Source organism: Ambystoma mexicanum, chromosome 4p (genome assembly GCF_040938575.1).
Source record: "Ambystoma mexicanum isolate Mex_15411 chromosome 4p, UKY_AmexF1_1, whole genome shotgun sequence".
Classification (NCBI taxonomy): Eukaryota; Metazoa; Chordata; class Amphibia; order Caudata; family Ambystomatidae; genus Ambystoma; species Ambystoma mexicanum.
Window position 1 is genome coordinate 231,770,434 of NC_090927.1, and position 26,177 is coordinate 231,796,610.

Consider the following 26,177-nt stretch of genomic DNA (forward strand, 5'->3'; position numbering starts at 1 on the left):
GCCACTCACATAACTCCTTTGTGAATACTACTCTGTATTCACTTGGTCACACTGACTGCTGTCATGTGTCTGCCCAGTCCCCGATTTCTGTACCATGTATTGCCCATCATGTACCGGGCAATTGTTCATTGACTTTCCCGCTAAGGTACGGCACCTGATTCTGGATGGCCATGTTTACTACTATTTCCCTTTGTAAGTGCTTCGGGGAGAAACACTGTGTACCGTCAGTAAATAATTATACAAACACAAAACAAGTAAGGAACTTGAAATGGTACGCATAGGAACTACTGCATGCTGCAATGATGATCACCAGTGTGGTGGGATATCTCCTTTCAATGAGAATGGGAAAATGAAAAGTACCCACTCATGGGAAACACAAATGGTGGTGAGGAGGGGCTAACGTGATACACATAGGGCCTCATTACGAATCAGGCGTTAAGGGGTTAACGGCGCCGTAAACGGCGCCGACCCTTAACGCCTGATTCCGAGGTCCCTTTGCGCCATGGTGAGTTTAACGCCTGCTTTTTGCAGGCGTTAAAATCCATGGCGCTAAGGGACCATGGTGCTAATTACGCCACCGTAGTTTACGGTGGCGTAATTAGCGCCTTCCCCACTCCCATTATGCCCTATGGGGCAAAAATTGGAATGGGGAAGGGTAAAATGGGAAATGGGGATTTACCGCCCCACTCACCTTGGAATGGGGCGGTAAATCCACCATCCACCATGGTGTAAACATAGTTTACACCATGGTGGTAAGGGTACGACCCAGGCGGTAATTTACCGCCTGGGTCGTAATGAGGCCCATAGTATGAAAAGGCACCAGTCAAATAAACAAGGGAAGTTGCCAGCAGTGAGTGTTTGCTTTCCATGATTCCTGCCCACATACCCTGGGTGTAGAAGGCACATATCCAATTTATGCCTGAAGGCCATTTATGATAGAATTTACAGTGACTATCATCTCATGAGCACTTACCCATGCAAACTCCGTAATGGCAATACATTCCACCATGACCAGAAGCAAGGTAGTGCAGAAGATAAAAGATATCCTGAAAAAGCATCCGTAATGACCGATGTGAGCTTGTCGAACCCATGTTATAAGTCGCGGGACACTCATGTAAAGAGTAAAGTGGACCTCGCGTGGGCAGCGCTCATATTAACCTCCTTCATAGTCTGCAACCTCTGTTTTCTCATAGGATACAGAACACTCAACGAGGGAAATGTTGAGTGTGCTTACAGTTATACTCAGTATTTCTGCGCCAGCTTTAATCAGACATAAGGTCTACCCAGGAAGGTGTCACCATTGCTTTTTCATGCAAGCTTGAAATACGGGTCAAGGGTTATTTAAAGTGCTTCTGGACTATTAGTCACCATCACTCCTCCCTATTATAGTTATTTTTTTTTCTTTTATAAATTGTAAATCGTTTGCTAAATAGAGTACACTGTGTAACTCAATGGACATACAATCTGGCTTTCCACATATTTAAAGACCTTCCTTTGTTAACCTTCTATAGTGCTAGTGCGTTAAACAAATAAACAAGCTTTTTGGTGAACTGTGAGTTGGTGTTTGTAGGTTTCTTTTTCAGTTGATCAAGAGGATTTGAGAAGTTCAACTTTAAAATGAAACCCGGGCCTCCGTGTTACTGCATTAGATATAGTGCAAATGTATTCAAATTATTTGCACATCTGCTAATGCAATTGTACGTGTGGAAATGTCATTGCACAAATCTACGGTAATCTGGCATCTCTGTATTTATCAGAGACTGATATTGATTGTTTGAGCGGTGGCAATAGGCTGGTACATTAACTATGGTAGTATTGTTGATAATAACGTATTCCTTTTAGGGGAGATTATTAATAATAATATTAATAATATAAAATGTAATTTTGTCTGAATGAGTGTACATGAGTGTAAAGAATGAGTGTAAAGAATGAGTGTAAAGAAAATACTAGTTTTTTAAAATAGTTATGGAAAGTGAAATATTTGTATTTCTATTTGAAGAACCTATATGTCACTTTCAATCAGAAATGACTGTGGAAGATATTGGCTAATATATTGGTCTTTTCACTAAAAGGGCATAGCTTGTTATAGTGGCCACTGAGACATACAGTCCCACCACACAACTCTGAGGACAAGAGACTTTTTATTTTTTAGAAATTAATATTTCGTTTTATTAAGGTATAATCAATGCAAAGGCGGTTCTCAAAGTCTATGATGGGAAAGTCACTACAAGGTTAAACAATCATAGGGAACTTTTAAACAAAAAAAGAATCAACAATCAAATTGAAATATAATATATATTTTTAGTGAGCGTTAAGGTGATCAGATTTAAAGCGACAAAACCCCTGAAATTCAGCAAACACATTTCGAGCGATTCCACCTTACCTCTGTGCCCCCTGCTGCACAGCATATGACCACAATGATGATATTACTGGTAACATCAATAATTACATCATGTATGACATCACTGATGAGATCAGTAATTACATTAAATGTGACATTATGGATTAAATATGTTTGAATATTTGTGTTAACTACTTTTGACACACATTTTATTTTGGTACACTTAACAATAATAACAACATGACATGGAACAATACACTGATACAGAAATATGATATGTGGGGCATACATGTGGGGCATACATTTGTAGTACTTTTCAACTTGTAAAGTTTAAAATAAAAATATGTAACATCATACAAATGATTTGAATTGCTTGCATTAGTAAACAATGACAACACTTAATTGCATGGAAAGTACCTGATTCTGGTAAATCTATTTCAGTTATTTCAAACATAATATAATAGGTATATGTAGAAGTAAAAGAAAAAGAAAAATAGACAGAAGTAGAAACATGTTTAATAGTAAGTGTTATAAAAATAGTCAATGTTCACATATAAATGTATAATTCTTCATACTGTAATAACATTACATCAACACGTTCTTTTTTAAATGACATATTTTATTAAAAAAATGATCACATACAAAAGAAAGTACGTGCCCATGTGCATTGTGATAATATATAATATAAGAATTTGGAGTATGGTTGATATGCAAAAAAAATCAGTTACTTCATAATTACATTAATAGAAAAGAAATGAAGATTAGAAAGGACATATTTAATTGTGGACATAGGAATGGTATTACTAATATTTTAAGTAATTTCTTTTGAAAATAATTTATGAATTTGTATTCCAATATTACAGATTACCTTTCAAAGTATACGCATACATAATATTCGTCTTTGTAGTCATGTCTGCATGCATTACATTTAAAGAAATAAGGGCAGATTACATTGTACTGTGTAAGTATGAAAATTGTACATATATGTTATGTTAAAAACATTTGTCATATTTAAAAATGTAATTAATCAAATTACAAACTAGTGGTGACATCAATGATGTCACGAATGATGTAACTAGTGATGCAATCAGTTATGTCATCAACAATGTAATGTATGATGCAATTAGTGATGTCAATAATGATGTCATCTGTGATGCCATCATTGTGGCCATACGCTGTGCAATGTGAGCGCATAATTAAGGTGGACTTGCTCAAAATGTGACTGCTGAATTTCAGGGGTTTTGCATTAAATTTGATCACTTTAACATACTTTTAAACAAGGATTTCTTCATTGAATTTCAAACGTTTTGTTGCTATGTATTTTTCAAGTTAAACCTGATCACCTCAACTCTCTCCTAACTGAAGTTTTTTCATTGAATTTCAAGGGTGTTGTTGTACTATTGTTTCTTCGTGGCCAACTAGCCAAGGGGCAAATACAATAGTTTTAAGGAGCAAGGGGCATCCCCTTCACAAATATTTTAAAAACTACTGGATGGATTTACCCAAAACAAGTCAAGAAATTTAAATCCACACTTTATCCCCAAGTTATTTCTCATTTGGTCCAAATCTGGCCAGTGGTTTTCCTGCTACAGATGTTCAAAAACAAACACCACTTTTCTCTATGAGAAAATGAATGTGCTGGAAACTGGGAAACTGTGGTGTTTTGTTTTCTTAATAACCTTTTTATTTTATAACAGTTTGTTTCAAAAATATGCAATTTCGAGGGGGGTGGGGGGAAAGACCCTTGACATACATTTTGTTTTGAAAATGTAATTTAAATCAATCCAGAAAGTCAAAACCTATAAGCAAAAACATTTGGGGGAAATAGCTGCTTTTTCATTTCTGAAATGCCTCTCAGCCTCTATGCTGCAAAGACCATGCATGAACATGGGAAATATGTAGCTATAATTTTGGGAGAAGGGGGAAACCCCTTCTCCAAAAATATTTTAACAATTACTTGATGGAATAACCCAAACCCCTCCTGTAAATCAAGTCAATGGTTTGCGCCTAAGTTGTCTCATAGCTGGTCCAATTCCATCCAGCGTTTTTCTCTGTGTACTGCAGAGACATTTGGAAAAGTAATTACCAAATCAATTTTCTGGTTTCCTATGGAACTTGATACTCACCTTAACTATAGTGTGGAGACCACCACACTATAATATTAAGCTTGTAATTTATTTATGTATTTAATTATTGGACATTTGTATGGTGCCTATACACAAGTGTTTCCAGGTGCCACATGACAAAAAAGTGGGGGGGAATAGGGAAGAAAACAACAGTAACAGTTGTACTAGGCCATGTGTAATTCTTACTGTGCAAGTGCAGAGACAAAAGGAACATTAATTGAAGCCGCAAAACAACAAGAAGTCTACCCATAATAACATTAACATGGAACTGCTAGTGACTACAAAAATCACCAACCTTGAACCCGCTTTGTAAAACCAAACATTTTTGGTAAATACAAATAAAACATTAAAAAAAGGAGCAAGGGAGGGAGGAAGTAGGGGGAAGGGTTGGGGAGTGCACAGGGGTGAAGTGGAGGGGGTGAAGTGCAGGAGTCGGAGGCTCAGGGGGCTGAACAAGTGCTGAGGGGGAGTGTAGGGAAGGCATGCTATCAACAGTAAGACAGACACAAGTGACCACAGTTCAAGGGTTATTATTGAACTTCAAAAAGGGTTTGAAAAATGCCAATATAGTCCTAAATCTACAGATGGGAGCAAGCTACTACCATCAAATAATAATAATGCAATACTAGTGGTGTCTTGTCAAAATAAAAGGGTCTATACTAATAAACCTATTGCCAATCCTTACCTCTAAAATCAAATAGTGTCAGAAACAGAGTTACAAAATATAAAGAAGTGTTCACAATTTGATATGTCAGGATGTTCAGGCCATTGGCCTCCCTTCCCCACGTTTTCAGCACAGGACAAGATAGTACACTCAAGCCCAGCACAGTCTCTGGCTTCTCTAGCACCTGGATCCAGTTCAACCATTAGCATCAGGGCCTTCCATGCCCAAGTCTCTCTGCCTTTAAAAGTATCTTCTTTCAGAGAGCCTGGTGCAACAAACAAACAATACATTATTTTCCTCTTTGGATTTTACAAGCACTCAATTTCTCAGGTGATTCAGTATTCACCTCTGATCCCCCTCTGCCGGGCTCAAATACACTTAACACAAGGCTTGTAGGATAATCATGCATCCAGTTTCTCTGGTGATTCATGGCTCCCCCCGGATCCTCTTTACCACAATGTTCAATAAGTCTCCCTCCGCCAGGCTCAGACCAATTTCAATTTAACTTCCTAACACAACCTTGCTTTACCCAAAAGCTGTCAGCTGATCTCCCTCCATGGGGCTCAGACAAACCTCATCTACTTTGTCATCAACTTTTCTTAAATTACTAACATCTATGACTTTCGATTGTGCTCTGGATTTTGCTTGACCCATTGCAGGACCACTTTGATTCACAAATCTTTATCACTCTTTCAGTTGGATACCTTACAGAGACTTTCGAATGAACATGCACGCAGTGCCGGACCACTCTGTCTAAGGTATCATAGCTTGGCTTCAAAGTTCAATCACTCATTTGTTGTTCAATGTTACTCACATTGATTATCACATATGCTTCATACAATGTTTGCTACAACTTTCACTATACAATGTTGCTGCTTGCAACCTTGGCTTCAACACAGACCTGTCTGGTATCATTCTCCCCAATTCAATGGCTGTGCTGACTTCACTGGCGCTGCTTTGTTGTAGGAGCCAAGGACAGTACCACAGCGGCAAGTGATTCAATGTGGGAGCGCCCCGGGTACCTTCGACACACAATGCAGGAATCTTCAGCCTTGCTTCCTGGTCTTACATTTTCTATTCTCAAAAGATCCTGAAAGTAACAGTTCCTCATCAAAAAGGTCAAGGCACTTCCCTCCTTCCAATCCCCTTTGGTTTTGCCTTCTTTCGCCTTGTACTAGGATGGGTTAAAGGTTTTACAGGGAAAGGAATACTGTCTCACTATCCGATGTCCCACTCCCACTCCCTGAAGACCCCACACTCAGGTGATCCTGCCGCACTGGTCCAGCCCCAGGCACTGGATCCAAAAGCGATGGCATGTCCTGAGTATCAGGTAATACAACCTGGATGACAGATCCCTGTGGACTAGCACGTGAGACACCTTCAGGTTTCTCACAGGAGCCACGAAGAGCAAGTGCAGAGGAAGTGGGAAAGAGAGTCATGCAGAAGTGGAGGGCTAAGGGGGATGAGCAAGTGCTGAGGGGAGCCCACAAAGGGCAGGTGCAGCGGAAATGGGAAAGGGAGAAGTGCGAAGGAGGGGTGGACCAGATTCAGGCTGGTCCAGGAGGGGTGCCTGAAGGCAAGTGCTGGTAGGGATGCTAGGGGGATGGTCAAAGAAGGCCTGGCCCCTGTAAGTTGCAGCAGCAGAGGGACATTAGCATGAGAGGGTGGAAGAAAGGAGGAGAATAAAAGGAAAAAGTCTTGAGAAGTTTACAGAAGTTAAGGAGATCTGGCTCAAGTTTGGCTCAATTTCAGAGGGAGGCTTCTGTCAAGGGATGGGATTTACCTCCCACTCACTGCTTGGAGAAGCATCTGATCTGTAGAGAGTTGGAGCTAGAGGACCGGAGAACTCTAGCAGGGAGGTATTTAGGGAGAGAAAGCTGGATGTAGAGAGGTCCCGGATATAACAATAGACTCCAAGTGCACCAGGATTCTCACTGGGACACTCCTTGGACGCTGCACCGGCCCTTCGGTTACTCCTATTTTAGGTTTTCCTGAGGGTAAGATACTTGGATTTGCACGCCAGCTTCCTCTCAGCATCTGAAGCCATGTGTCCCTGTCTCTTTCAGCACCACTCTCAGAGCTGATTTGGATCTCCTCTGCTTCTCTCTCAGGTCTCCTCCTCTCAGATTTATGATGCTACCGTGGGACTTGTCCTTCATTTGACCCACCACATATGGTGTCAGACGTGGGATCTGGACCAACTGATAAAAGTTGGGGGACTCTACAGTTTACAAAACGAAGCCCCAAGGCCCATTCCCCTATAGTGGCCACAGTTGAATCTATTGGTTTTGATTTAAAAAAGTACCTCAAATAATAATACTGGAAGGCGAAAGACATCTGATCCCCAAGGGGTTTGTCTTGTCACCTCCCTGGGGAACCTCAAAATCGGGACTAGCTTAGAGAAATGGGTTGGACGTAATGGCATGAAGGTATCATTGAGCCAGATTATAGGGGAGATGTGAAAGCCCTTTTGCATAATCAAGGGAACAATACATATACAGTGAAGGAAGGGATGAAGATTGCCCAGGGGATATTAGAGAAAGCCCTGTTCCCTATCCCTCAAGGAATACAAGCCCAGAAAGACAGCAATAGAGGTTCTCAAGGATTTGGTGAGGTTGATAAACCTAAGAAAGACAGACCTCCATAGGAAACAGAGGAAATCGGTCTCCTACCAGACTTAGCATTCACCCAGAGGAATTACCCAACATTGACAGAGGCCTTTTTAAAGATAATCCCGGAGGACAAAGGCAGAACTCAGGTTGGTCCTTCAATTTGTTTTTTAAAAAGGACTATTTTATAGTGGGGACATTACTCTGGAGAGAGGCCTTGGAGTTAGATCACTCACACTTGACATCAGGCCAATCAAGGAGTCGGGAAACCTCATAGAGAAGTGACATTGAAATTCAATTGGCCCAGGGTATTTGCTGATGTTAAGAATTTTGTATTAACATGTCACCTATGTCAAAAAACGGCAGCTACCCCTGTTCCCCCAGCCCCTTTAGAACCACTCCATATAATTGATATGTATTTATTGTATTCATTGGGTTATTTATAATGCACCAATACACAATATGTTTCAAGGTGCAACAAGACAAGAAAAGGGGGAACAGGGAGGACAAACAAACGGTCCTACTACGCCTTGCAATTTTCACATTGTGCAAGTGCAGTAAGAAGAAGTGTGGGGAAGAAGGGAAGGGGGAAGTGTGATTCAGTGTGTAAGGGCCCATGGGTTAAGCAAATGCCTTGGGAGGCCAGGTGGACAGAGCCAGGGGAAAGAAGAGAGTGCAGGGTGAGAAGGTCCATGTGCTAAGTGTGAGGAACGGGGCTGGAAGGGCTCAAAGGGTGCAGGCCCAGCCAGACTAGTGCAGAGGGAGGGAATCTGGAAGGGCAAGTGCAGGTTGGATGGTGGGGCCAGAGGAGATCAAGTGCAGGGCTAGACTGGTTGAGGAGGACCTGGTGCACTGTAAAAATCTGAAGGAACCAGGCAGCCAGCCAATGTGCAGAGGGGGACATTAGCTGGGGAGGGGGAGAGGGAAGTAGAAATAGAAAAGGAGGGTCTGCCGAATCTTATGGAACTTAAGGAGATCTGGCTCAATTCTGAGATGGGGCAAGGAAGCCATTCCAGGTGGCGGCACCTGAGGAGGAGAGAGATCTACTCCCCACTCTCTGCTTGGAATAGCATCTGATCTGCGATGTGTTGGAGCAAGAAGACTGAAGGCTTCTAACATTGAGGCATTAGGGAGAGAGAGTTGGATGTAGTGGGGTGCCAGACCTCAGAAAGCCTTCTGGATAATGGAGAGGCTCTTGAACTTGATCCTCGCAGCAACCGGGAGTCAGTGGAGAGATTTTATGACTGGAGCGATGCAGCCCCTGGGCCTGTGGTCAAGGATAAGTCTTGCAGTCCTATTCGGAATAAGTTGAAAGGAACAAAGGGCAGGTAGGGCAAGTTGAGGAAGATGCTGCTGCAGTAGTCCAGCCTGGAGAGGCCCAGAGGTCTGGATACTTTGAGCTTCTGTGGTAAGATGAGGAAAGTGAAAATGCCTCTGAGGAGGTACAGCTGAAAGTGGGCCTTCTTGACAAGGTCAGTGATGTGAGGTGAGAAGGAGAGAGAGGAGTCATCGACAACACCAAGGATTTTTGCCTCACAGAAGAGTGAGGGGAGGGGGCCCATGGTAGGATGCCAGAGTGTAGAAGGGAAGGAGGGAGTTTGGGTCCCAATGAGAAGGATATCAATCTTACTGGTAGAAATCATTGGCTGTGCACCATGCCTGAATAGCAGACAGACAGGCATGAGAGAGGAAGAGGAGGAGGCAGAGGACGGAAGCTTGACGGAGAGCTTGAAGGAGAGAAGACGGAGACCAAATGGGATAGAGGGCAAGGTAGATGTTGTAAAGCCAAGGTGAGTGGATAGAGACCTGAGGGGCACCACAGTTGGAGAGTGAGATGGAAAGCGTAAAGGGCCCAGTTAAACCTGGGAAGGTGGGTCAGAGAGGAAAGCGGTCAGATAGCCCAGAGCCAGTTTTGTGATGCCAAGAGTATCACAGAGACGATTTATAAGGGTGGTATGATTGACCATATCAAAGGCAGAGGAAAGGTCAAGAAGGATGAAAATTGAGGGAGAGTTGGACTCAAGATTAGAGAGCAAGTCTTCACATGTGTTCAGGAGTGCCTTTTTTCCGTGCCTCTGGCAGTTCTGAAGCCAGACTGGTGGTCATGGGGACAACCAACAAATGTAGTGTTGTGGATAAGCTGGGAGATGGCCAGCTTCTCCAGAGTATGCCCAGGAAGGGGGTGATGAGATAGGGTGATAGTTAGCCAGACAGGAAGTGTCGGCAGAAGGCTTTTTGAGGAGAGGGTGAACATTGGAGTGCTTGAGGAGTAACAGGAAGGATCCAGTGGCAAAGAAGTGATTACAGAAATCAGCCAAGGCTGGAGCAAGGTAGACAATTGGTATCCTTGGTATTCGTTCTGGAGGAACAGGTTTGTTCTGGAGGAACAGGGGAGCAACTGTTTGGATGAGACTTTCATAGAGGGGACTTGTCTAGAAAGCTCATCCGGTGATATGGGAGAGAAGGAGGATGTAGGAGGGAAGTGGGGGCTAAGAGCGGCCTTAGATCGGGTGAGAGAGAAGGTTGTGGTGTAGAGGGAGTGAGGACAGGATGTCCTGAGTTTTAGTAATGAAGACTGAGGACAGTGAAGAGCAGAAGGCCAGGGAAGAAAGAGGAGAAAAGCAGACTGCAGTTGAATTGGTGAGTTCCTTGCAGATTTTGAAATGTTCAGCCGAATTGTTAGTGGCCCCAGAGATGCAGGCTTGGTTATAGGCCCTCTTCTTAAAGCAGACGGAAAGTCTGTATTGCCTTTGGAGCAGGAGGCAGGCCACTTTGTCGGAGGATGTGCCTGAAGCCTGCCACTTACGCTCAACTGCTCTGCACTTGCGTTTCAGAGAGTCCAGGACAGAGTCATACCAGGTGTTGGGCTTGGAGGCAGGCTTCATGCGGATCCTCATGACAGGGGCAAGGATGTGCAGAGTGTTGGAAATGGACAGTTGAAGGTTAGTCAGGGCTGTGTCAAGTGAGAGTCAGTGCCAGGAGTAGGAGGGGAAAGGAAGGTGGTGGCAAAAGCACCAACTGACACTTACTGCATAGGTCGAATGACAGAGGAGGAAACTGGCAATGTGGGTGGCGTGTTAGCCAGAGGACCCAGCAGGTCCAGGTGAGAGGACAGGAGAGCATGATCAGACCAGAAGAGAGGAGTAGTGCAATGGTTGTAGATGGGGATGTCTGCAGAGATTAGAGAATCCAAGGTGTGTCGGGCTGAGTGAGTCGGACCGGCGGGAAGATTGGAGAGGGAAAGAGAGTCACAGAGGTTTTTGAAGAGTGCAGAGCCCACAGCAGAAGAGTAAAGGGCAATATTGATGTCTCAGAGAAGGGGAATATTGGAGGTGGATGCCAGGAGAGAAGGGGTGAGGTGAGACCACTCTGAGTGGAAGAGGGAGACCGGGCCAGGGGGTCCTGTAGATGGTGGCCAGAGTCAGTGAAAGGATCAGAGAGACACCAAGCCTGCAAATGAGGCATTTGAAGACTGATTAGGCCTGAGTGGGTATGATAGTAGCAGGGACCCGTTCAGGGAAGATCAGGGCCCCTCCGCCCCTGGACAGAGATAGGCCTGGGATTAGAGAAGATCTTGTAGCCCTCTGGGAGGAAAGTGTCAAAACTCGTGACAGAGCTGGCGATGAAACACTTCTTGATGAGAGCGAGGATGTTGAGGTCTTCATGGAGGTGGCAGATGTCAGAGTAGTGTTTGATGGCATTGCGAGAGTTGAGGGGTAGCTAAGTGGAGTAGGTTGCCACTTTTGAAGGTCCTCCTAGGAGGGGTACAGGAGTGTGGTATACCTGTTGGAGGTGGCAGAGGGGCCATAGAGGTGGCAGAAGGAGGAGTGGAAGGAGAAGGGAGGAAATTGATGAGAAGCGGAAGATGCTATCAATAATGCAGAGGTTGGGCTGAGAGCCCTGGACCATAACAGTGCCATTTCGGTAGACATTAATGATGGCCCCAGAGCAAAGGAAGGATGCCAAGAGTACTTCCCAACAGATGCCACCAATAATGGGAGAGGAAGACAAAGGGGAGAACAGTGAGACCATATGGGGAATCCAAAGGTCCAGAGAGGGAACGACAAAGAGGATTTTGGTGACAGTCTTCCTGGAAGAAACATTGACATAGGTGTCAGAAATGCCAGGCCTGTATTGGAGACCAGGAGATCCTTCTTGAACTTTTTACTTCCAGACTTCGACAGAGGGATAGGATAGGTGATAGAATAGTAGTTAGAGAAGATAGGGGAGATCGAAAGCACCATAGAGCGAGAGCCTGTAGAGAAGGAGGGGGGGAGAGAGGGAGGGAGGGAGAAACTGCTGTGCACAGCACCGAACTACACCACACAGCAATGCAACACACTAGAATCAGGTGTCCAGGAGAAGGGGAAAAAAAGCCTAGGTTACATCATACAACAGAAAAAAAGACATATGGAAGCACACACAGATTCGACTTTCCTAGAAAGAGGGAAAAAGCCTAATTTTCAAACACAACAGCAAATGCAGAACACACCGATTTGACTTTCCTAAATAGAGGGAAAAGCTCCAAATGGATAACTGCGACAATTCACCTAATGCCATTGACAGCATACACTGCGACACACAGCAGACTGCACAGTTAGCTAATATGAATAATAAGAGAGGAGGAACAGTTAGATAGGGAGCAGTAATGGCTGTTCACCTGGCGCACACCTTTCTTACCTTGTCAGTGGCTTCTGGTTGACGGGTGCGCTGCATGCTTTCATGGCAAACACAGGCAAACATAGTCTGGAGCTGCTACTCTAGCAGTTGTACTTTGCCTCAGGGCCGTTAGGCGAGGTGGCTGCACAGACTGTGGGGCTGTCCTGCTGGGTTCACTAAAGTGGGGCCACATGCTCAATCAAGTGTAGAGGGTGGGGTGGGAGGCGAAAGGGAAGAAGGAAGCAACGAACTAAGGCAAGCTGCACTGTGGCAAAAGTAAAATGAATATCCCCCAATGACACAAGAAAATTAATTTGCAATGGTCAGTGCCAATGCATTCATCAGTCGCTTCTGGTTGACGGGTGCGCTGCATGCTCTCATGGCAAACACAGGCAAACATAGTCTGGAGCTGCTACTGTAGGAGTTGTACTTTTTTAAAATGTATTATTGTTTATGGTTAAAAAACCTTTACAATTACAATGAATATAACACACATCAACATAACAAAACATTTACAATTAAGAACAGAATCAGAAACATGAACAGGAAAAGTTAATTAAAAAGACAACCATAAATCAATAGATACGTATATACATTGATTCGTAATCGCACATTCGTAAATTCATAAAACTAAATGAAGCAACAATATTACAAATCACAATTAATCTCAAGAATTCAGAGATAAAAGAACTCAACTATCATAAGAAACTAGGTCACCATTGCCAAAACTAAGTGAAAAATAGCAATAAGTAAATTACTGATGGTAAAACGTCAGTGTCACATATAAAACTGACTAGTACTTTAAACAAAACATCGTTCTACACGAGAGTGGACACAAAGTTCAGATATAAAAAACACTTATAATAGACATATCCATAATAGGTATTCAATTCAATAATTCCAAACCAGGGGTAACTGCTGATTTTTCAAGTAGTTTTCTTTCTAGAAATGTCAAAAAATTAGTTAAACTCAATATCAGTCTTTGAGTCCTACCCCACATACATCCTTGCCATAGGTTCTCCCTGCTCAGAGTAGATCCTGAGCAGAGATACTCACCAAACATATATTTTCTTTCAGCTTCAAAATTCTCACAATACACAGTTAGATGCTTCAAGGACTCTATAATATTGTTAATTTTGCAAAATCTACAATACCCAATATTCATCTTATTTTTCTCCTTATTCCAAATCATCAATTTTTCATTTGTTTGTAACTGATTTAGGGCGAAATCTCAGGTATAATTTCCTAGCTAGGTTGCTTGGAAAAATGTCCTGATACTTGGAACGATAGCCCCACTGCTTAGGAAATTTAACGTATTCAGAAAAGGATGTATAGGTATTGATCTTATCAACTAGAATACACCAAAAATAACGACAATATTTGAGTTTGCATGAAGGGAGTCCTAATATCAGATCATACTGGCTAATCATAGTGGAAGATAACAATTCCTCCATCATATTTCTAAATTTCAGAAAAGATGGCAGATGCCCTTGGGCAATCATCATCCCTAGGTCTACATATAATGAATCTTTAGGAGGCGATAACATTTTCCCATAATTTGCCAGTGATTGCCAATACCATTTGACTGATAACGGCAACAAGCCTAACTCATGGCAGATGATTGCATTTGGTGTGGACAAAGAAAGACCCAATACTCTCTTCCACATTTTGCCCTGGATTACGTCTAATATTCCCTCTAGGTCATAAAGACATATGTCCAAGGCATAAAGTAGAATCGGCTCTACTTTTTGTCGATAGAATTTAAGAATTGTAAGCAACGAAAATGTCCCCAATCGATTGTATATGAGTTTCATCTGTACATTCAGCGATTGCACTTTGTTATCTATGATCATCTTCCAGCCATCAAGCGAGTATGTACTCGATAAATGGTAACCCAGATAACGAATGGAAGGAGACTTTGGAATACATTAAGGCACCATGTGAATTTGGCAGATCTTTTTCGGCCTTCTGTAAAAACAATAATAAATGACTTTTCAGGATTTACTTGTAAATTATGTTTACTTGCAAATGAGTAAAATAAGCCCAACTTTGTCTGGAGCCCAAAAGGGGTCTGATCAAAAACAATAAATCATCAGCAAAACTTAACCAATTCAATGACAATGATCCTAGTTTTGCGGGAAAAATACAGGCCTCCTTCCAATCTTCATCTAGATCTAATAGATATAGATTAAACAGGACCACAGCAAGATTGCAGCCCTGCTTAAGTCCTATTTCAGTAGGGATGGGATCAGTAAGGGCACCTATAGGTAGTTTGTTTATGTAATGCAGCAATAGTTGCAACCAGTTGAGGAGAAAAACCATATTTAATCAATTTTGCCCACAATAATACACTTATAACTGAGTCAAAGGCCGCAGTAAGATCAAGGGCTGCCATATATATTGGCCCAGAAATAGAAAACCTAGTGAGATGATGTAGATGGGCAATTATGGTTGCATTTAATTGGCAGCCCATGTGACGGCAGAATCATATCTGGAATTTAGGCAAGAGATTGTGATTATTAATATGTTGGTAAATGGATTGTAATAACAATCCAGTAAAAATCTTGGATGCAGAATCCATAAGTGCAATGGGCCTAAAATTAGCTGGCTCATTCATAGGACCCTTCTTGTAGACTGGAATGATAATTGCCAAGCACCACGATTTCGGAATCATTCCTAAATAATGAATAGCATCGAATTTGATTTTAAAAATCGAGGCCCACAGTTCTGAATTTAGTTTGATTAAACACGGTGGAATACCGTCAGGCCCAGATGCTCTTGAGCCATTCGATTTAATGATAACCATACATATTTCCTCACTAGTCCAATGGCAGACATCAGCAATCGGGACAGTGCTATTCATGAAAGTATTGACTAGGAAACCTTGTGGCATAGCAAACTTAGATTTAATATAACTGACCCATGTATAAGCAGAGATAGCTGGTTCTTCAATAGTTTCTGAATTGCCCATCAGAGTTCAAAAGGTACCCCACACCTGTCTAGTTTTATTCTTTAATAGTAATGCTAAAAGGTTCTGGTTGTCAGAGTTATACAATTCATGTTTCATACTTTTTAATTGTCTTTTGTATGTCAAAACAATATGTGCCTTTAAGTCATGATACTCATTAACATTAAGTTCAACGGAGCCAAGTTGTCTCAGCTGGTACCGTTTCTCTTTACGTAACTTGACAACCTCCTGATTATAGAGGTGTTGATGATTGAACAGACTACTGGTTTCAATGGTGGTCATGATATATGCGCAACATGTGCAGCAATTCTTATTGAGTTCTGCATCTCAGCAAACACACAATGCTGCCCTCCCAGCTTTGCTCCCATTATTAGTAAATGATCCTCTTGCATATTAGATATAACTTTTTTACATCTCTTAGAGGTCCACTTAACCGATAAGCGATTCCAATCAAATTCTATAGTAGACAATATCAGATCTATTTCAAGGCTACCAATTTTGACTCTAAGTTGTGATTTCAGGGCAAAATGATCTCCCAGAGATAGATTAGTAATCATTATCGGGTCAACGGACTGCATCAACTTGGTGGAAGCAAAGATATAATCAATCAGAGAGGTCAATGAGCCTCTAACCCAGGTATACGTATAAATTCCTATTTCAAAGGGAACCATTTGGATATCCCAAGTCAGGAAATATTCTAACCACTTTTTGCCATTCACTTTCGATTTCTTATTCTGGTCATACTGAGGATATTTAACCTCATTGTCTAACATTACACAAGTGGAATTAAAATCTCCCCCAATAATAACATTTAAACTTGGGTTATGAGAAAAAGCCTTTTCAAAAATAAGATCCAAATGGTTGGTGATTTTTTCAAAGGAAAACTTAACCGGATTCCAATAAAGATTAATTACAAGAAAACCTTGATATAACACATCTCTATGATTGATTTCAACCACCAATAATGAATCATCAGCCCACTTCACCAAGGACTCCAGTCTCAAGTTTTTATCAATTAGGATGGCAAGCCCCCCTGAAGGTCGCCCCAAGATCCCCCTGACAGCGGGCTGCTGATGAATATAATATCCATCCAACTCCAGTTCGCCCACTGCCATGGTTTCTTGGATCAAACATATCCCCGGCCGCCTCACATTGTCAAGCAATGAAATCCATGATCTCAGGTTGGCGCTACCACAAGAGTTCCACGTCACCAAGGTCAGCTCCTTCATTTCATCCTACTGTCTATCTATTGATTTTGGCATAACAGTTGGATTCACAGGCCCTATACCCATCATTCACAAAAGGAAGCTGCAAAATTCATAAATTGTTTAAAAAGTCCTCATTAATCAGTGGTGAGCCTCCTACCAGGCTTGCGATAGGAGGAGGGTCTGGAAGAGTTGCTATGAACATTTCTGCAAGTTCATCAGAGCTAAATAAACATGGAGTTAGGCCCAATAGTCCCAAATCATCGCGCTGTGCCCAAATTAATCTCGCGATGATGTGTGAGTGGTAACCACAGATCATACAAGTCGGGTTATTATGTGATAGTCTTACCCAATCAATATCATCACTTCTGATGGTACGCAAGATAGGAATGGCCTGAAAAGCCTTGAGCATTGCTGAGCGATTCAGACTCATGTTTCCCGTGGTTGAAGACTTCAATTCCCAGCCCATAATAGATGGCATGTCAGAGGTTAGAATCATTACCTCCGTCTTAGACATAGACTCATATACACTTGAATAAATTTCATGTGTGCGAGCATGAGAGTCTGTGTTGGATCTATCCACTGCCATATTTGTCTCATTGTTGCCATGGTTAATACCTTGTAATTCCACACTCACATCACCATCATCAACCAAGATCCTTACAGGTCCTTTTGCTATACTGTTAGATGGAATACCCTGAGGGGAAGTAGTTTTAGTTAATTTACACTCCTGGTTACTTTGTGGCTTTAGGACTTTATTATGGAGTTTACCTTGTTTTGGTTTGTTCCCTGTGGAGCCGTTCTGTAATTTAACCGGGCCTGCTACTTTGATTTTATTCGAAGCCTTCTTGATATATAGGGCCGGGACAAAATGTAACAAATCAGATTGTTTTTATTTGACAACACCTAAAACATCGTCATTCATTAATTCTCTGTTTTCTTTCACAATCTATTGTTTATCCAGCAATTTTCGCTTGCCTACAGATTCTTGACTAGCATCAATGTTCAGTAGCGCTCTGGACTCCTGATTAAGTTGCTGGAGATCAATCTTCTCCTCTTCGATTGACATATTTTTTGCCTCAACCTTGAAAGCCTCCCTCTCATCTTTTGTTACATTTTTTTTATCATCAATTTTACATTTTTTGCTTGTTGAATCTTACGTTTTGTAGCTCTTACCAAGAGTCTTTTTTGTTTTCTGGATAATACCGGTTCATAGACCTGGGCCTCAGCATTTTCTCCTTTATTTAATCCCATTAAGTTGTGAGTTTTCTGCGATTCATCTTCCAGATCAATTAAATTGGTTAATGCGGACGGGCTATCTGGAAGTTCTTCAGTGGATCCACCAGCCAAATGTAGAGAGGGATCAACCTTATCATGGGTAAAGGGATGGATCTCTCCAGATACTTGAGCATTAGAGGTATTCTTAGTTGTCCCTATTAAGATCTGTTGAATTGCTGCTGCGTTTGCTGATGCCATCGTTATCAACTGCTCTATTAACTTATTTGGGGGATTACATTCCTCTTTTTGTCATTAATGGCAGTAACCGCAGCAAAGGCTGTCATTGCATTTAGCCCCAATCTAGGCTCAACTCGCGTTTGCGTGTCTTTATCAATCATTTGGGTATGTATGTTTAGTTTTACTACTGATAGAGCAGCCACAGCATCACAGGTGAATAAAAGACCTTCCATCCTGTTAACCTTGGCTAGATCCTCTATTAACAGACTTTGAGAATAGATAATTTGCGAATGCGTTTGTTCATGACCTTTATCAAGAAGTTTTAGAATTCTGGTTAAAACCGGGAAATCAACGCCAAGTGCAGAAGTCTCCAGTAAATTACGTTCCACTCCTCCCTGTAATTCATAGAGACTTGCCTGATGTTCAACAGGAACATTTGAAATCTCAGGTTCTGTCCCCATATGCGCACCAACAGAATCAAGACTATTTCTAATTTCTGATGGCGAGCTAGTCTCAACATTTTTGAACCCACTGGTTGACTCATCTAAGTTGGGCTGCTCGTCAAAATATGCGTGCACCTGAGCTTGGCTTGATATCAAGTTACTTGGATCAGTATGCACGTGCACATCTTCCATACAATGTCTACGAACTTTCACAGGAGTAGAGGGCCCTCTAGAAAATCCCATCCTTTTATCTAATAATGCCTCTATCACTAGGGCAATTATGGATACATCCGAGAATCTTGGTTTAGTTGTATTAATACCCATCTTCATTAGTAATTCTCCGTTTCCCGTTACCTCAAGGCACCCACGCCCAGCAACATTACCTTCATTCTGATTCATATTTTTGAGTTTATAAATCTCAGGTGCAATAGGAGAATCAGATTTCACAATAGTTTGAATCGGCAAGTTAGGAAGGGTAGGCTCATTTACAGAGACTCCTTCCTGTTGTAATAGTTGTCTGCTAGAATCACCTTGCATTTCAGCACATATAGATGTACCCACCTCATTAGAGAAATGAATTTCATTATTTACTAATAAACTGTTGTTTTCCACTATAGTGTAGATTATTTCTGAGGCATTTCTCATCTCAGCTATTGAGTGGTAGATCTTACATCCACTCCGAAGCCCAGTCACCATTTTAGATACCTGATAAGTGTCCCTTCAGCCCGCTGCTCACCGCGCACAGTGAACAGTCAACAGTACTTTCGAGTACTTTACACGGTGCACGTGCGAGTGCGCGGGCTGCTGGGGATTTATGGAAACAACAGGGGGCGTTATTCCCAAGGGGTGGAGTCCAGGTAATAGAGTCCTTTAGGATAGAAAACAAAACAATGTTTCAGAAAATGATTAGCTCTTCAAAGCTTTCCCAGTATTCACGTAACAACGTACACGTACACGCTGATCCCAGCGTACACGCAACAATCACCTCTGTCAGTTTCCACGAGCCAGGCAAAAAGTCGGTGTTCCAATTAAAGACGTCCTCCGCTCGTAGGCACACTGCTCAGCCACGTTGTTTAGATAGATTCAATGAAGAAACAGCCGCCGTGAACTGACAAACCAAGTCAGCAACGCTCCGTGACAGTTAACAGTACTTTCGAGTACTTTACACGGTGCGCGCGCGAGTGCGCGGGCTGCTGGGGATTTATGGAAACAATAGGGGGCGTTATTCCCAAGGGGCGGAGTCCAGGTAATAGAGTCCTTTAGGATAGAAAACAAAACAATGTTTCAGAAAATGATTAGCTCTTCAAAGCTTTCCCAGTATTCACGTAACAACGTACACGTACACGCTGATCCCAGCGTACACGCAACAATCACCTCTGTCAGTTTCCACGAGCCAGGCAAAAAGTCGGTGTTCCAATTAAAGACGTCCTCCGCTCGTAGGCACACTGCTCAGCCACGTTGTTTAGATAGATTCAATGAAGAAACAGCCGCCGTGAACTGACAAACCAAGTCAGCAACGCTCCGTGACAGTTAACAGTACTTTCGAGTACTTTACACGGTGCGCGCGCGAGTGCGCGGGCTGCTGGGGATTTATGGAAACAATAGGGGGCGTTATTCCCAAGGGGCGGAGTCCAGGTAATAGAGTCCTTTAGGATAGAAAACAAAACAATGTTTCAGAAAATGATTAGCTCTTCAAAGCTTTCCCAGTATTCACGTAACAACGTACACGTACACGCTGATCCCAGCGTACACGCAACAATCACCTCTGACAGTTTCCACGAGCGAGGCAAAAAGTCGGTGTTCCAAATAAAGACGTCCTCCGCTCGTAGGCACACTGCTCAGCCACCTTGTTTAGATAGCTTCAATGAAGAAACAGCCGCCGTGAACTGAAAAACCAAGTCAGCAATGCTCCGTGACAGTCAACAGTACTTTCGAGTACTTTATACGGTGTGCGCATCAGGGCCGTCAGGCGAGGTGGCTGCACAGACTGTGGGCCTGTCCTGCTGCGTTCACTAAAGTGGGGCCACATGCTCAATCAGGTGTAGGGGGTGGGGTGGGAGGCAAAAGGGAAGAAGGAAGCAACGAGCTAAGGCAAGCTGCACTGTGGCAAAAGTAAAATGAATATCCCTCAATGACACAAGCAAATTAATTTGCAATGGAGCAGAATCTCAGTAATGTTAACGCACACTGACAGCAATTCCCGGAGTTAGGAGTGCTGTGCCTATCAATGGCAGAGGTGTCCCACTCCTAGTTCCAGCACAAAGTGCCACACGTTCAATCAGGTGTTGGGGGCGGGATGGGAGGCAGAAGGGAAAAGAAGGAAGCAACAAGCGAAAGCAGGCTGCTCTTTGGCAAAAGTGAAAAGAATATTCACCAATAACACAAGAATATTAATCTGCAATGGAGCAGGAGCTCAGTATTGTTAATGCTCATCAACCCGAAGTAACTGCCTTTTCGCCGCCTCTTCACGTGGGCGCGGCGCCACTCCCACTTAGCAGTCCCCATTCTGATCGAAGGGAAGGCATGTCGGTTCTCAGCGGCCGTACATTCACAGCCAGCCCTCTATGTTCTACCCCGGCGGTGCGTGCTCTGCGTGCGCTGCGTAAACCGCCTAAACCATCCTCCAAAACATTAGAGGACACCAACATATGTGCGATCTGCAAGGACATTACTGGAATGGTGCCCAGAACATCATCACCTGTGTCAAGTGGGTTATTATCAAACGCGGCCGTGGGTGTAATGGAGACTCTGGCTGTGAAGTCAACGGACATAGAAATTCAAATGTAGAATAAATCTGTGCAAGTTGAACAGTCAAAACTATGTAAGTCCTGTATTCCATCTGTGACTGTTGTTGATAGTGTTCCCCTCTCGGATCTCAAAACCACTGTGGACAATGCTTCTTTAAGCGATAGCATTGTGCTGAAGGCACTTCCACCAATGTCTAAAGTAATTGCATCTAGGGAAGCTTCAGAGACTACTACGCTTCATGGGGCAGTAAATGATTTGAAGGCTGAAGGCTCAGACTTTTCAGGGCAAACCTTACCTGATAATCTGTCAGAGTCACCTGTATTATTTGAAACGCCAGAAGTTAGCTCAGCCCTAAGTGTCTCCTTTATCAATCCAACTCCCAGGAGACCTGCTGTTCCGCTAAGTATTGCAAGCTCACCTAAACAAAGCGCACAAAATGAGAGGTTACTTAAAGTAACATTACAAGCTATCCATTTTTCTATACAGACACTGACAGATTGTTTGAGACTTTAGACACAAAATTATCTAAACAGGAGTTCATGCTGGAACACGTGCACACTTGGCAAAACTCCATTGGGCTATCGATTGGTAGTAAACCTTGTTCGCTGTGTGCATGTAATAACAAAAAAAAGAGATCATGGTTTCTGTTGCTTCTCACATGCCTATAGCAACTTCCAACTTGGCTTCAGTCATTCCTTGTATTGATGGGATCATTCTGGCTACCCCAGCACCAGTTGAAATTCTGCCTAGTGCAGAAGTTTCAAATTCATCAAGCTCTCGACTGACTGCGCCTATGCCTCTAAAAAAAAGTGTATACCATATTCAATCCAGGGCAGTTAAAATCTACTAAAAACAACCCCACTGTGAAATTAGCTAAAAATCAGAGCGTGGCAAAGACCCTGCCCAATTCGAGCTCCCAGCAATTCTTCAAGGCTATAACATTACCAAAGAAGAGTATAATAACCATCTCTCAGGCCATCCAAAAAAATACAAACAACAATCCCAAGCAAAAAATATTGGGCACAATTCAACTCATGCTCAACAGATACCAGCGTATGCTCCTCTGGATGCACTAGTAAAAGAAGTGAATCTAAGCAAGACATTACACCAACAAAATACAAGGGGTGAGGACGCTACTGAGTCCCTTAAACCACATCATATCACCCTGTTAACTATCAGAGACGAGGAAGAAATCCAGTCACATAGACAAGAAATATGGAAGGTGGTAGAGGCCTATATGGCTGGCCATTCTATGGCCATTCCATTGAGTTTGGGACCTCATAATGAACATCTATCACTGTCACAAGCAGCCAGTAGAGTGTTGACACCTAAGGCATTAGCAGATGTACAGGAAAACCATCCAAGCAACATGGGGACACAGCCTAAGGTTGCGGGAGGGACTTCTATGAACATACCCCCAGTTGTACTGCCCGCATCAGTCACTTGCGCGATAGCATCTGGAGGTACCATGCTGATGGAAAGATCGAGAAAAAAATAAGAGTCTCGAGATTCTCATCGGCAGGGTACGGATATATCATCTGAAGTGTTGTGCTTGGTAGAAACGGCATTGAGAAATATACAGGGCAAAAATAAAACTAATCCTATTAGCAACAGTGAAAACATCAACCAAACTGCCTGGCCTGTTCCTCCACAGTTACAAGAACAAAAAAGACCAGCGCCCTACTCTTTAATCTTGGCTTGTAGACTGGCACCTTGTAGACAATATGACCTCAATAGAGATCTGTTATGGCCATATTCTCAGAGGTCTTGCAGTTGGAGGACATTAATTCAGCTGACATTGAATATGTGGAATTCACGAAAGATGATAACCCCAATTCAGTGAGATTGTGGTTGTACTCACGGGTTGTTCAAACTCTCATTTCTCAACAAAAGGCCATCTCCACGAATTGGGTTTTGACCTCACAGCTGAATCACTTCTGCTACTGTGCTCTAGTGGAAGCCCAAAGGTGCATCCACTGTTAAAAACAAAGGGGCCCCACAATCCAGAGGGTAGCATGGCCAATTCAAAATTTAGCAAATGCCAGTGTAAATGATTGCATGATCAACATTAACTAGACAATGTTAATAAACATGGGCTGCTCTTGTTGCTCAGCTGGAATACAAGAGGCTTCACTCACTTGCTTAACAATGATCAAAGTCATATAGAGCTTTCAAACTGGTATTACTTCAAGAGACTTGACTCACAGTACCACCAGTTTGGAATGGATATGACATTCATTTAAATCCTGCGCTTAAGCCCATTTGTGGAAGACCATCCTCTGGCCTGTTAACTGCCATTAAAATCCTAAAGGGCACATCATCTGAGTTATGGGTATGACCAAATAATCATATGCTGCTGGTAGAGGTCATGATTCATAACATTGGTTACGCCTTACTTTTTTTTTTTTAAACTTTGGTTTTATTAGCAGTTTTTAGAAGGAAAAAAAAAAACAAACGGCAACGCTGGGAGCGTTGTTATCATCCCTTTTAACATTGTCATAAAACCCCCAGGTTCCCCCCTCCCCCTCCCCCCCACCCCAACTCCTCCCCTCCCCCCAGATCAGAGTCACTTCGAAAGTCGGACAGCTGGAGCTGCCATCGTAGTTCATTGTACGTTGCCACAGAGGTATGCTATACTCTCACGTCCAAATTGGCTGGATGAGATCCGCTGTCTCCCGGGTCCTGGGCTACTCCTACGTCCTTGATTGAAGCATTCCAAACCCTCCCCCCACCAACTCGCCAGAGTGTTCTCATGTTGTCAGTGGGGGTTCCAACCCCATGCCCCATAGACCCCATACCAGTTGACCTGAAAGGGGCCCAGATCATTATTTACCATGGCCGTCAGTTTATCCATTAAAAACATGTTTTTGAGTTTCTTAAGCCAGTCTTCTTTGGATGGGGTCTCTGGGCTCTTCCACCTTTGTGCAAGGGCCACTCTACCCGCCCGTAACATCGTCTCCCACATTCTTGGGTACCTGTACAGTTCAGTGTCCTCCGGGGGGAGGCCCAGCAACATCGTTAGGGGGTTGAGTGGGATTAGTTCCTCAGTGACCTCGGCCATCCACCCCCGTACTTTCTCCCAGAACTCCTGCACCTTGGGGCAGGACCACCACATATGCCCCCTCGACCCCACTTGGCCGCAGCCCCTTGGACACCTGGGGGACACTCCCGAAAACATCCTGGACAGTTTCAACGGGTCCCTGTGCCAGCCCTGTAAGATTTTGAAGTTGTGCTCCATGTCCGATGTAAATAGGTTCCCATGGAATGCTATCTTAAAGACTTTGGACCACGCCTCCTCTGTAAGTGGTTCTCCCGCCAGGTCATCCCAGAACCCTCGAAACCCTCTTCTCCCCACCAAGTTAACGGTGTTCAGTATTCGGTACATTTTGGAGACCGCCCCCTTCCTTGATGTGGCCGTGTCCAGAAATTTTTCGAAGGGGGTCAGCTGTCTCCGTAGGTTCTGGCCCCATGATTGGTCGCAAAGGATGCCTTTCAGGCGCAGATATTCAAAGATTGAAAGGGACTCCCGCCCCAGTGCGTCTCGCAGGGCCTCGTATTCGAGGAACTCGCCCTCTTTGAACAGTTGTCCCGCCCATTCCAGACCCCCGTCCGACCAGGACTGGGCATTCCTGAAACCTCTGCTACCTAGTTTGAGCGGGTGGCCCCAAAGCGATGACATTGGAGAGGGCCATGTCGTGAGGTATGAGGTTGTGGGTCCCTCTTTCCAGAGTGTCCAAAGTATTCCCAGGGTTGGGTGGGTTTTCAGTTTGCTAGGGATGAGTCTGCGCGGCAGCCACAGGAGGTCGCGCACTTTCAGAGGGTGGGCATCCATATCCTCAAGGTATGACCAGTAGGTGCCCATCCCCTCCTTCATGTGCTCCAGCAAGACCCGCAACTGGGCGGCCCGGTAGTAAAGGAGAAAGTCCGGTAGCCCGAACCCGCCCTCCTCTCTGGGTAGTGTTAGAGTGGCCTTTCCTATCCTCGGGGCCCGCCCTTGCCATATAAACTCGCGGATTGCTTTTTGTAGATCGCGGAGCAGCTGGGTGGGGACCTCCGTTGGGAGCGCGGTGAATAAATATAGTAATCTCGGCAGAACGTTCATCTTTATCGCTGTCATGCGCCCATACCAGGACAGAATCATACCATCCCATCTCCTCAGATCTGACGTAACCCCCGCCAAGGTAGGCCCATAGTTCACCGGGGCCAGTCTCGAGAGATCTCTGGTCAGGGTCACCCCCAGGTACCTAATGGAATCCTTCCCCACCGCAATCCCCGCACACCTGTCCCGGGGGTCCAACCTCGGGTCCTGGACCCTCATGGGTAGGAGCTTTGATTTTGCTGCATTTATTTTTAGTCCCGAGAACTGCCCGAAGGCTGTCATCAGACGCAGTAGGGGGGGGAGCGAGGAGCTGGGCTCCACCAAGTACGCTAGGATGTCATCAGCGAACAGGGAGAGCTTGAACTCTACTTCTCCCCTTTTGATCCCTTTGATGTCAGGGTGGGCCCGGACCGCTATGGCCAGAGGTTCCATCGTCAGGACGTATATTAACGGAGAAAGTGGGCACCCCTGTCGTGTTCCCCTCGTGAGGGGGAATGAGTCAGAGAGTTCCCCGTTCACCTGCACTCTCGCTGTTGGGGCTTCATAGAGGGCGGAGACCCAGGTCCTGACGTGAGGCCCGAAGCCCATTCGACGGAGGAGGAGTTGCATGTACCTCCACTCGACCCTGTCGAATGCCTTCTCGGAGTCCAAGGAGAGCAAACTAGCCTCTAGGTCTGATTCCTGGGCATAGTGGATTAGGTCAATAGTCTTCCTAATATTATCCGAGCCCTGCCTGCCCTTCACGAACCCCACTTGATCCCCGTGTACTAGTTTGGGCATTATCCCCTCTAACCGTGTACCCATCACCTTGGCTAGGATCTTTACATCTATATTTAAGAGGGAGATCGGGCGGTAGGAGG

At 43.8% G+C, this 26,177-nt stretch overlaps 1 protein-coding gene across 2 annotated transcripts in view; it reads left to right on the forward strand.

Moving 5' to 3' along the window:
* The window catches only part of PKHD1 (PKHD1 ciliary IPT domain containing fibrocystin/polyductin), a 4,356,595-nt gene that overhangs the window by 2,782,201 nt on the left and 1,548,217 nt on the right, over nucleotides 1–26,177 (forward strand). The window lies entirely within an intron of this gene.